Raw genomic sequence first — 13491 nt, 5'->3', positions numbered from 1 at the left:
TTTTAAATATACAGGAATGCATCCATTTCTTCCAAATTGCCTAATTTAGGTACTCATAATATATTCTTACAGTTGTCTGTATTTCCTTGGTGTTGGTCATGATCTCTTCTGTTTCATTCATGATTTTATTAGTTTGGGTCCTGTCTCTTTTCTTTTGAATAAATCTGGCCACAGGTTCATTGATCTTATTAATTCTTTCAAAGAACCAGCTTCTAGTTTCATTGATTTGTTCTACCATTCTTCTGGTTTCCATTTCATTGATTTCTGCTCTAATCTTGATTATTTCTCTCCTCCTGCTTGGTTTAGGCTTTATTTGTTGTTTTCTCTCCAGCTCCTTTAAGTTTAGGTTAGCTTGTGTATTTGAAAATTTTCTAATTTTTTAAAAAAGATTTTATTTATTTATTTGCCAGAGAGAGAAACAGCGAGAGAGGGAACACAAGCAGGGGCAGAGGGAGAGGGAGAAGCAGGCTTCCCATGGAGCAGGGAGCCCAATGTAAGGCTCGATCCCAGGACCCTGGGATCATGACCCTGCAGATGCTTAATGACTGAGCCACCCAGGCACCCCTGAGATTTTTCTAATTTTTTGAGAGTGACTTGTATTGCAATGTACTTCCCTCTTATGACTGCCTTTGCTGTTTCCCAAAGGTTTTGAACAGTTGTGTTTTCATTTTCATTAGTTTCCATGACTTTTAAAAAATTCTTTAATTTCCTGGTTGCCCCATTCATTCTTTTGTAGGATGCTCTCCAACCTCCAAGTGTTTGTGTTCTTTCCAAATTTCCTCTTGTGATTGAGTTCAAGTTTCAAAGCACTGTGGTCTGGAAATATGCAGGGAAAATCCCAGTCTTTTGGTATCGGTTGAGACCTGTTTTGTGACCCAGTATGTAATCTATTTTGGAGAGAGTTACATGTGCACTCGAGTAGAATGTGTATTCTTTTACTTTATGATTGAATGCTCTGTATATATCTGTGAAGTCCATCTGTCCAGCATGTCATTCAAAGGGCTTATTTCCATGTTGATCTGCTTAGATGATCTGTCCATTGCTGAGTGGGGTGTTGAAGTCCCCTACTGTTACTGTATTATTATCAATGTGTTTCTTTAATTTGGTTTCTAATTGGTTGATGTAATTGGCTGCTCCCAAATTAGGAGCATAAATATTTGTAGTTGTTAGATATTCTTATTGCATAGACCCTTTAAGTATGATAGAGTGCACCTCTTCATCCCTTACTACAGTCTTTGGCTTAAAATCTAATTTGTCTGATATGAGGATCGTGACCCAGCTTTCTTTTGAGTCCATTAGCATGATAAATGGTTCTACACCCCTTCACTTTCAGTCTAGAGGAGTCTTTAGGTCTAAAGTGAGTCTCTTGTAGATAGCATATGGATGGGTCTTGCTTTTTTTATCCAATCTGATACCCTATGTCTTTTGATTGGAGCATTTAGCCCATTTACATTCAGAGGAACTATTGAAAAATACGAATGTAGTGCCATTGTATTACCTGTAAAGTCCTTGTTTCTGTAGATTGTCTCCGTTTCTTTCCGGTTTATGTTAGTCTTGGGCTCTCTCTTTGCTTGCAGGATCCTTTTAATATTTCTTGCAGGGCTAGCTTGGTTGTCACATATTCTTTCAGTTTCTGTCTGTCCTGGAACCTCTTTACCTCTCCTTCCATTCTGAATGACAGCCTTGCTGGATAAAATATTCTTGGCTGCATGTTTTTTTCATTTAGAACCCTAAATATATCATGCCAGCACTTTCTGGCCTGCCAGTTCTCTGTGGATGGGTCTGCTACCAGACTAATGTCCTTACTTCTGTAGGTTAGGAACCTCTTGTCTCGAGCTGCTTTTAGGATTTTCTCATTATCTCTGAAATTTGCAAGCTTCACTCTTATATGTCAGGGTGTTGATCTATGTTTATAGATTTTGGGTCCTCTCTACCTCTTGGACTTGAATGCCTTTTTCCTTCCCAAGATTATGGAAGTTCTCAGCTATGATTTGCTGTAATATATCTTCTGGCTCTCTCTCTCATTCTTCTCCCTCAGGTACCCCAATAGCTCTAATATTGTTTCTTTTTATGGCCTTGCTGATTTCCTGAAGCCTCCCCTCATGGTCCATTAGTTGTTTTTCTGACTTCTCCTTAGCTTCCTTCATTTCCATCAACTTGTCTTCTATGTCACTTACTCTCTCTTCTGCCTCATTTACCCTAGCTGTTAAGAGCATTAAATTCAGGGGCGCCTGGTTGGCTCAGTTGTTAAGCGTCTGCCTTCGGCTCAGGTCATGATCCCAGGGTCCTGGGATCGAGCCCCACATTGGGCTCCCTGCTCGGCAGGAAGCCTGCTTCTCCCTCTCCCACTACCCCTGCTTGTGTTCCTGCTCTCACTATCTCTGTCAAATAAATAAATAAAATCTTAAAAAAAAAAAGCATTCAATCCAGACTGCATCTCAGAGCATTTTTAATTTCAGCCTGATTAGATCTCATTTTTGTACTAAGAGATTCTCTAGTGTCTTTTATGCTTTTATCAAGCCCAGCTATTAACTTTATAATTATTATCCTGAATCTCTAACATCTTATATCCATACCAATTAGATCTGTGGCAGAGAGCATTACCTCTGGTTCTTTCTTTTGTTGTGAATTCCTCCTTCTAGTCATTTTGCTCAGAGATGAATTGATGAATGAGTGAATGGAATAAAAAATATCAACCATGACCCAAGCAAACTACCCAGTAGACAAATCCAAAGAGGTCAGAAACCAGTAAGAAAGGAAAAAAGAAAAGAGAAGAAGAAAAAAAATGGTGGGTTAGAAAGAATATAATCTCACAGGGTGACAAAACAAGGGGATCTACTTGGTCCTGAGTGTACTTTGGTCTGTGTTTTAGAAGACACTAAATCCCAAAATTGTAAAGAAAGCAAAACTTATATATATATATACAAAAATAAAACTGAATAGTGTGAAAGGAAGTCTAAAATGAAGAATATATCTATAAAATGTAAATGTAAAAAATGAAAGTTAAAAAAAGACTTAAAATCAGAGCTCATAAAATAAGAAACTAGTTGAAAAGGAAAAAAAAAGAAAAAACAAGAAGGAAAATTTTAAACTGAAATATAAACAAATCATGAGAAAAAAACCTCAAATTCTATATACTATTTTCCCCTAGACCTGGAGTTTTGCAGTGCTGTGTGCTCTGCAAATTTGATGTTCCCTGTTCTTCTAGATGGTCTTCTGGGGGAGAGGACTGCTCCATTGATCCTCAGGTGTCTTCCTCTGTCTGGAGTTGCACCGCCCCTTGCCAGGGGGCTGGGCTCAGTGTAAGCTGTTTCTGGTTTTTCTATGTGGCTATATTCCCTGAAGGCTTTCCGGGCCTCTTTAGAGGATGAGAATAAAAATGGCCATGCCCCCATCTCTAGCCCTGGAGCTGAAAGATTGCAGTCCCCTCTCTTTGGTAAACTCTCAGGGATAAGTGGTCTTCACACTTTTGTGTGTGCCGTACTGTGCAGACTCCTGTGGTGTGCACCTGCACTGCTCCTCCTGGGGGAAGGCCGATGGTCTCTGTATTTCTGTCTTTTGCAGGACCCCTCAAGGAGACTGGTTGCCAGGTCATGGCCACTCCAGCCCCACCCCTCCCCTCTAGGTGGAAGCCTACCACTTTTTTGTCCTTTGCAAGCTCTCCCCCCCACCCCGCCCCCCCAGACCTGTTGCTGCATCATGCAGGGTTTTTGTTTATGGTGAACCGAGCTAAGAGCCCACTCCTGGGCTCACAGACCATAAACAGTTTCCCTGCTCCAATGCTTGGGAATTCTGCTGGCTCAGGTACCCCTGTTCTCTCTGTGACCCTGGGGATCCTGAGACCACACTGTCCCATCTAGGATTCTGCCACACTTCACCACTGAGCACCTTTCAGTCTCTCACTGGAGCAGATTTCTAAAAGTTCCGATTTTGTGCTCTAGGGCTATATCACTTTCTGGTAGCCAGCTTTTGGAGGCTCCCTCCTGCCCCATTTATCTTCCAATATATCCCCTCAGTTTCACTTCTCCACACTCCTTCCTTCCAAAAAGTGTTCGGTTTTCTATTTGTAGAATTCCAGCAATTCTTTTCTTACATCTCAGGTTAAATTCATAGGTGTTCAGAGTGATTTGATAGTTATATAGCTAAATTCAGGTGAAAAGAGGTCCCATGCTCTTCTGCCATCTTGCCTCCCTCCCAGCTTGCAAAATTTCTGTGGAGAAGTCTCCTGCTAGCCTCATGGGGCTCCTTTGTAAGTTGCTGACTTCTTTTGTCTTGCTGCTTTTAAGATATTTTTCTTTGATTTAATTACAATATGTCTTGGTATGGGTCTGCTTTTTTTAATTTTGATGGGATTTCTCTGTGCTTCCTGAATTTGGATATCTGTTTCATTCCCCAGATTAGGGAAGTTTTCAGCTGTTATTTCTTCAAATACATTTTCTGCCCTTTTTTCTCTCTCTTCTTTTGGGCCTCCTATAATAGGAACGTTATTACATTTGATGAAATCACTCAGTTCCCTAAGTCTATTCTCATTTTGTGCTTCTCCCCCTCTTTTTTGTTCAGCTTGATTTCTTTCCATTACTCTGTCTTCTAGGTCTTCATTCATTTCTCTGCTTTTTCTATCCTGCTGTTCATTCCATCAGGCATGTTTCTCATTTCATTTATTGAGCTTTTTATGTCTGCCATTATATTCCTTATCTCTGTATCAAGGGTCTCACTCATGTCTTTCACTCTTTTCTCAAGTTCAGTGAGTATCCTTATGATCATTGCTTTAAATTCTGTTTCAAGCATGTTATTTATATCTGTTTTGCTTAGATCTCTGTCTGTGGCCTTGTCCTATTGTTTCATTTGGAATAAATTTCTCTGTCTCTTTATTTTGTCTGCCTCTCTGTGTGTTTCTCTGTGTTAATAAAGTCAGTTGTCTTCTGCTCTTGAGTGTAGTGATTTTATGAAAAGGAGATCGTGGAGTGCCCTGCAGTGCAATGTCTACTGTTCAACAGAACCTGGCACTTCAGGAGAGTATCCTATGTATGTTGCTTGCACCCTGCTCTTGTGTATGAGTCCCTTTTCCTTTCACTGTAGTCATCTGCACTGCCTCTCTGCCCATTGTGGGCTGTGCTTATTCTCTGTGGTGTCAGTGGGATCCAGGCAGGCCAGATGTGTGGGGGCATTCCCTTCAGGGAACTTGGGAGTGGGTCAGTATTGTTAACCAAATTTTTGGGCCGGTGGTCCTATGTTGGGTCCCTAGAAGCACTGCAGTGGCTGGGGCCTGCATGCCAGGGCAGTTGGGGTTGTGAGTCTGCAAGCAGGGATGGCTAGGTGCAGCTGTGTGTGGCATGGTGGCAGCTGCGCACCCCACATCTGGGCATGGCATGCTGTGGAGGCTGGGGTATGTTCACCTGGTTGCTGCACTGAGGTTGAGCTGAGTATGAAGTGGCAGCAGGGCACCCAACTGCGGGATGGTGTGTGTGTGCAGCTTTAACAAAATTTACTTTGAACTCTGGGGTGAGGCTACAAGTGCAGCTCCACCTCCTGCAGGTGGCTTTGTGTTTATGCTGAGGTTGGGATAGGAAAATGGCCCCTGCCAACTCCCTCATTTTCAAAGATGTCCCTCGACACACTCCAAAATCAGTATTAACAGACCTGTCTCCCATTTGCCCCTGACATTGTGTAAACTGACACTTTTGGCTTTTATGTTGCTTCTCCATGCAGGCTGCTGTCTCTTTAGGGGCAGAGACCCAGCTATCACTCACCCTCCCAGCTTGCCCAGGGTTGAGTCAGCAGATTTTTAAAGCTCCATGCTCTAAGTTCCACTGGTTTTACAAACCCATGGATTTCAGCCTCTCTGATGTTTGAAGCCAAATGTTATGGGGATTAGTCTTCCCCATTTGAGCTCCCTGGTGTAAAGGCCCATTTCTCTGCTCTCTCAGTGTGTGCAACTCCCTCCCTTTGTGGGCAGCCACCCTCTGTCTTTCTGGCCTTCCTTACCTTTCAGATGCATCTTTCTCTCCATATTTAGTTGTGGAGTTTGTTCTGCCAGTCTTCAGATTGTTCTCCAGTTTACTGACTTGGATGTAGATGATATTTCATAAACATGGGATGGTGTGAGCTCAGGGTCCTCCTATTCAGCCATCTTGCCCCATAATCTCGGATGTATTGACTTTATATCATAATATTTAAGTATTGTTAATGTTATATCATAGTGTTTAACTTATGAAATATCAAGAAGAAGAAGAGTAAACATCACCCAAGGACTTTGCCTTCTCTTCTGGGGAAAGGCCTCTATGTTTTCAGTTGTATGTGGAATACTTGAATCATTTCAGGTAGAATTATGACCTTGTTATTGCTTTATTTGGAGATTTAGAATGATTTAAAGAGTGTTCAAGTTGACAGGGGTAGAAATGTGATAGTAAATTTTGTGTCAACTTGTCCAGGCCATGGTATATAGATATTTGGTCAAATATTCTAGTTGTTTGTGTGAAGGTATTTTTTAGGATTGGTAAACTGAGTAAAGCAGATTACTCTCCATAATGTAGGTGGGTCTCATCCAATTAACTGAAGACCTTATAGAAGGAAGACCAACCTGCCAGGAGTATGAGGAAGTTCTGACAGCAGATCACCTTTGGACTTGAACTGCAACTCTTCCCTGGGTCTTTGGTTGGTGACCTGCTCTGCAGATTTGGAATTGTGGAGTCCCTGCAATCTCATAAGCCACATATTTGAAATATATCTCTATCAATATATATGCAATCTGTTTGTTATGCTTCTCTGGAGAACCCTAACACACTATTCATACAGACAGTTTCTATTACCTGCTTTTTCTGTAGTGTATGGGTTATATTTTCTTGTTTCTTTGCATGTCTCCCAATTTTTGTTGGAAACTGCATTTTAGATAATATATGGTAGCAAGTGTGGGTAGTCCTCCCTTCACCCTGGGGCTTATTATTTGCCTGCTTACTTATGTAATAATTGACTGGCTTACTTTTATGATATCTATTATTCAACCACCCCCCCACTCCCCACTATTCTTCCCAACCTCTGCAGGGGGAAGCCTCAAATGATTATGCTCAGAGGACTTTATGTATATGCCCCTTGTGTATTCCCACAGTGCCCCTGGGATGACAGTGGTTTGGCAGGTCTTTATTTACTAACTCTTTCCCTGACTATACCCAGCTATAGCAGTCTGCTTACTCTATTTTTTCAACATTCCCTGGGCTTAAATTGACCTATAGACTCATCCAACCAAATTCAGACTCCTTTTGTGAAGGAACAGAGAAGGGGGTGGAGAGAAGGGTGAAGATGCCAGTACCTTCACTTGTATAGTGAGGAGCTCAAGGATATGGTCTACAGTTTGTGGAAAGATTTAAGTGTGTTAATTATTGTTGCAGTTACATATAATTAAAAATACAACTAAAATATTGATATAAATATATTGAGAGGTGGTGGTAGTGGCAAAGGGACTTAATCTACCATAATAGGAAACTTATCTATCACAATAGGAACATAAACAGTGTCTAAAGTTAATCAAGAAATAGTGATTAAACTTTACCAAAAGATGTAGAGGTGACCATAGAATTAAAATCATAGCCTGTTATATGTGTTACCTCTGAGGAGCAAGTCTAGAGGTGGGGAGGTCATTTAGAGGTCTTCCTCCCTCCCTCTCTCTGTTCTTCCCTCCTTTCCTTTCTCCCTTTTTTCCTACATCCCCTCCCTCTTTTTCTTACTCTCATCAGACTTTTTATGCTATTTTATGTGTTAAATATGTGCATTTATTACTTTCATTAAAATTTAAAATATTTAGAGGTTTGCTAAATAAGTAAGCAGAAATTAGGTTACTCAAAAGAATGAGTTTATTTTGAGTACTTCAATTGTTTTTTAAAATTTATTTTTTATTTATTTTTTAAAGTTTTAAATTTTAATTCCAGTCTAGTTAACAAACAGTGTTATATTAGTTTCAGGTGTACAACATAGTGATTCAACAATTCTATGCATTACTCAATGCTCATCAGGGTAAGTGTACTCTTTAATCCCTATCACCTATTTAACCTATCTACCCACCTACCTCCCCTGTGGTAACCATCAGTTTGTTCTCTATAATTAAGTCTGTTTCTTGGTTTCTCTCTCTTTTCTTTGCAGGTTCTTTGTTTTGTTTCTTAAACTCCACATATGAGTGAAATCATATGGTATTTGTCTTTCTCTGACTGACTTTTTTCACTCAGCATTATACCCTCTAGATCCATTCATGTTGTTGCAAATGGCAAGATTTCATTCTTTTTTATGGATAAATTATATTTACATATCTATCTATATCTTTATATATTTCACTTCTTCATCCATTCATCTATCAATGGACACTTGGACTGTTTCCATAGTTTGGCTTTTATAAATAATGCTGCAATAAACAGGGGTGCATGTATCTCCTTGAATTAGTGTTTTTTTGTATTTTGGGGGTAAATACCCAGTAGTGTAATTACTGGGTCATAGGGTAGTTTTACTTTAACTTTTGAGTTAAAAGTAGAAAACACTGTCTGCACCAGTTGGTACTGCCACCAACAGTGCACAGAGTTCCTATTTCTCCACATGCTTGCCAACATTTATTGTTTCTTATGTTGTTGATTTTAGTCATTCTGACTGTTGCAAGGTAGTATTTCATTGTAGTTTTGATTTGTATTTCCCTGATGATGAGTGATGTTGAACATCTTTTCATGTGTCTGTTGTCTATCCAGATGCCTTCTTTGGAGAAATGTCTATTCATGTCTTCTGCCCATTTTTAACTGGATTATTTATTTTTTGGGGTGTTGAGTTGTGTAAGTTCTTTATACATTTTGGATACTAACGCTTTTTTTTTAAATTTTATTTTATTATGTTATGTTAGTCACCATATAATACATCATTAGTTTTTGATGTGGTGATCCATGATTCATTGTTTTCGTATAACACCCAGTGCTCCATGTAGTACCTGCCCTCCTTAATACCCGTCATTGGGCTAACCCATCCCCCTACCCCTCTCCCCTCTAAAACCCTCAGTTTGTTTCTCAGAGTCCACAGTCTCTCATGGTTCATCTCTCCTTCCGATTTCCCCCCCTTCATTTTTCCCTTCCTTCTCCTAATGTCCTTATGTTCCACAAATAAGTGAAGTCATATGATAATTGACTTTCTCTGCTTGACTTCTTTCACTTAGCATAATCTCCTCCAGTCCTATCCATGTTGATGTAAAAGTTGGGTATTCATCCTTTCTGATGGCTGAGTAATAGTCCATTGTATGTATGGACGACATCTTCTTTATCCATTCATCTCTTGAAGGGCATCTCAGCTCTTTCCGCAGTTTGGCTATTGCGGACATTGCTGCTATGAACATTGGGGTGCATATGGCCCTTCTTTTCACTACATCTGTGTCTTTGGGGTAAATACCCAGGAGTGCAATGGCTGGGTCATAGGGTAGCTCTATTTTTAATTTTTTGAGGCACCTCCACACTGTTTTCCAAAGTGGCTGTCCCAACTTGCATTCCCACCAACAGTGTAAGAGAGTTCCCCTTTCTCCACAACCTCTCCAACATTTGTTTTTTGTGCTGTCCATTTTTGCCATTCTAACTGGTGTAAGGTGGTATCTCAATGTGGTTTTGATTTGAATTTCCCTGATGGCTAATGATGATGAACATTTTTTCATGTGTCTGTTAGCCATTTGTATGTCATCTTCAGAGAAGTGTCTGTTCATGTCTTCTGCCCATTTTTTGAATTGCTTATTCATTTTTGGGTATTGAGTTTGAGAAGTTCTTTATAGATCTTGGAGTCATTTGCAAATATCCTCTTCCATTCTGTGGGTTGCCTCCTTGTTTTGTTGACTGTTTCCTTTGCTGTGCAGAAGCCTTTTATCTTGATGAAGTCCCAAAAGTTCATTTTTGCTTTTGTTTCACTAGCTTTTGGAGATGTATCTTGAAAGAAGTTGCTGTGGCCTATGTCAGAGGTTATTGCCTATGTTCTCCTCTAGGATTTTGATGGATTCCTGTCTCACGTTGAGGTCTTTCATCCATTTTGAGTTTACCTTTGTGTGTGGTATTAGAGAATGGTCGAGTTTCATTCTTCTGCATGTGGCTGTCCAATTTTCCCAGCACCATTTATTGAAGAGATGGTCTTTTTTCCATTGCATGTTTTTTACTGCTTTGTCAAGATTATTTGACCATAGAGTTGGGCTCTCTATTCTGTTCCATTGGTCTGTATGTCTGTTTTTGTGCCAGTACCATGCTGTCTTGGTGATCACTACTTTGTAATATAGCTTGAGATCAGGCAATGTGATGCCCCCAGCTTTATTTTTCTTTTTCAACATTTCCTTGGTGATTCAGGGTCTTTTCTGATTCCATACAATTTTAGGACTGTTTGTTCCAGCACTTTGAAAAATTGTCATTGGAATTTTGATTGGGATGGCATTGAAGGTATAGATTGCTCTGAGTAGCATAGACATTTTAAAAATGTTTATTCTTCCAATACATGAGCATGGTATGTTTTTCCATATTTTTGTGTCTTCTTCAATTTCTTTCATGAGTGTTCTGTTGGATACTAACCCTTTATCAGATATGTCATGTGCAAATATTTTCTCCCATTTTGTAGGTTGCCTTTTAGTTTTGTTGGTTGTTTCCTTTTCTGTGCAGCAGCTTATTTGATGAAGTTCCAATAGTTTATTTTTGTTTTTGTTTCCTCTGCCTCAGGCTACATATCTAGAAAAAAAGTTGCTATATCCTATTTTAGAGAAATTACTGCCTGTGATCTCTTCTAGGATTTTTGTAGTTTTAGGTCTCACATTTTAGGGCCTTAATCCATTTTTATTTTTATTTTTTTATTTTATTTTATTTTATTTTAAAGATTTTATTTATTTATTTGACAGAGAGATAGAGAGCACAAGTAGGCAGAGAGGCAGGCAGAGGGAGAGGGAGAAGCAGGCTCTCTGCTGAGCAGGGAGCCTGATGCGGGGCTCGATCCCAGGACCCTGGGATCATGACTTGAGCCAAAGGCAGCTGTTTAACCGACTGAGCCACCCAGGCGCCCCCCATTTTTATTTTTGTGTGATGTAAACCAGTGGTCCAGTTTCATTCTTTTGCATGTAGCTGTCTAGTTCTCCCAACACCATTTGTTGAAGAGACTATCTTTTTCCCATTGCATATTTTTTCCTCCTTTGTCAAAGATTAATTGACCATATAAATGGTGGGTTTATTTCTGGGCTATTTTTTTCATTGATCTATGGAGGGCCACTCAATTCTCAATAACTGATAGGTGAGTTAAACATCATTCTTATCTATTTATTACATCATGTCTCCATGTACCTAGACTTAGGATGTTATTTGTGTTAGTCATTATTTATCATTCTGTGCCTTTGGAAATTCTGAAACTGCATTATTTGAGAAGATCTCCCCTCAATCTCTGGCCCCCAAACAAACTAAATTCAGGCTCCTTTGAAGGAATAAGTCTTTTTTTTTTTTTAAGATTTTATTTATTTATTTGACAGAGGGAGACACAGCGAGAGAGTGAACACAAGCAGGGGGAGTGGGAGAGGGAGAAGCAGGCCTCCTGCAGAGCAGGGAGCCCGATGCGGGGCTCGATCCCAGGGCCCTGGGATCATGACCTGAGCCAAAGGCAGACGCTTAACGACTGAGCCACCCAGGTGCCCCGAAGGAATAAGTCTTAAAGTTAGTGTTTGAAATTTGTTCTGAGGAACAGGAAGATTCTTGGCTCTCTGTTTTCCTGTTTGTCTCTGGCAAGCTAACTGGCCTAAAGTTTAGCTTGTATCACCAATGAATCCATCAATTGATTCCCAACTGCCTTTCACCACAACCTTCACTGTTCTTAGAGCTCTTTTACATTTGACTATTTTTTATAGTATGTTGCAAATAAAGTAATTTCCTTTGGAGAGAAATTTGGAACTCTGTGTTCTATGGTCTGCTTCTCCCACTGAGAAAAATGTGTGAGCCATGGCTCTGGTGCTGATTTCTGTCTCTTCCAGGAAGATAGCCCTCTGACTAGAGGCAGGAGTGAGAAGGAGCCCTGTGTTCTTGGCTGTACCAGTCAGGAGTGTAATTTCCAACTTGCTGAGCTAGGATAGGGACAAGGCATGGATCTTGGTTCAAATAATGTTGGAACTGTTTTTACTAAATATAGTAGATTTTTCTGAATACCCTTAGGATGACTTGTAGTGTTAAACATTTTTTTCCCCCATGACTGTACTGGTCTACCGAGTTTTTCATACTAATGTGCTAAAAGTGGAACTTTCACTAGGATGACACTTTAATTTGGTCTCAGGAGTCCCCAAATCTTGTTGGAGCCAGGACATGCTGATTACATTTAAGTTCAGAATTAAACCACCACGTTTCCATTACAATTATATATGTGGGAAAGGATGGTGTGTAGGGAGAAAGGGCCTTCCAGATACAGAAGATGGCAGGTGACTCTCACACATACACAGTCTCCTCCTCAGCCACTGACACATTCATGATGGCCTGTCTCCCCACCCTAACTTAACTCATGGCACTCTCACCCTAGTCTGTCACCTAAGTCCAGTTCTAATTGTCATCATACACATCAGTTCTATGTTGATCATAGTAAGCACAATCAAGTATAAGAGGTTGCAGTGAGGAGCCCAGCCCTGGACTCCAGGAGAGGTGTGAGTTCACTGTGCCTCCTCATTCTCCATCTTGAGTCTCTCTGCCCACCCCTGGCTGGATAGGGGCATGGAAAAGGTTCCAGGTTCCAGAGATCATCTATGCCTATGGCCCATCATACTGGCTGCTAGCAGAGTAGAGGGGAACCAGGCCTTCCCATCTCCCAGGAAGGAGACTTCTGTGGATATAAAGATCTTTGAGTGGTCAGAAATGGATCATGCAGTCTCTTTGAGCATGGATGTCCTTCTACCCCTGACACTAGATGGTGGGCAGGGACCAAACCTCCTTTGTTCATTTCTGCCCAGAGAACCCAGTCTGAGTCTTACATCATCTCCCAGTTTCACTTGAAAATTCTCCCCTTACAGTACACAGATCCTGAGTCAGGAACAGCTGTTAACACTGTCCTCAGACTACTGGAAATCCCCACATCCTGTTCAGCTCCACATATAGATAGCTTTATGACAGAAATGTGTCAGGGCCATAATGGGTGACAGAAAAAGTCAGGTTGTGGAAGCATAAGCTCCTTCCAATCTTTCCTTCCCAAGTTTATGGTTGTGGGCACCCAATGAGGTCTGTTTATTTATCTTGAAAAGAAAATGAATGGATAAGATGATTTCAAAGATCTTATTCAGATAGAAAAGCTTATTATTCTTTTCAGTATGTATTTGCCTAATGCCTGTTTTGCCCAGGCACTGTGGCAACAGCAGTAGATAAGACAGGTAAGAAACCCACATTATAGAGCTCACCATTCCCAGGGGAAATGGACACTTAGTTCCTCATCTTTTTCCTTCTGCCTGTGCCTGCCCAGCAGTCCCTCTTCCCATACCCCGAATCTAGGCCATACCTC

At 40.5% G+C, this 13491-nt stretch overlaps 1 protein-coding gene across 1 annotated transcript in view; it reads left to right on the top strand.

Annotated features, from left to right (window-relative positions):
- Positions 1-10376, top strand: part of SH3BP5L (SH3 binding domain protein 5 like) — a 43191-nt gene extending 32815 nt beyond the window's left edge. The window contains exon 9 of the mRNA XM_064595722.1: positions 7950-10376. The gene's annotated coding sequence lies outside the window, so the exon portion shown is untranslated. The remainder of the gene's footprint in view (positions 1-7949) is intronic.
- Positions 10377-13491: the final 3115 nt, after the last annotated feature.

The sequence above is a fragment of the Mirounga angustirostris genome, unplaced genomic scaffold (genome assembly GCF_029215605.1).
Source record: "Mirounga angustirostris isolate CCGP_5_RB_7025 unplaced genomic scaffold, mMirAng1.0.hap1 SCAF_7, whole genome shotgun sequence".
Taxonomy (NCBI): domain Eukaryota; kingdom Metazoa; phylum Chordata; class Mammalia; order Carnivora; family Phocidae; genus Mirounga; species Mirounga angustirostris.
Note: the sequence above shows the minus strand (reverse complement) of the source record. Positions and strands in the feature narration are given on the sequence as shown.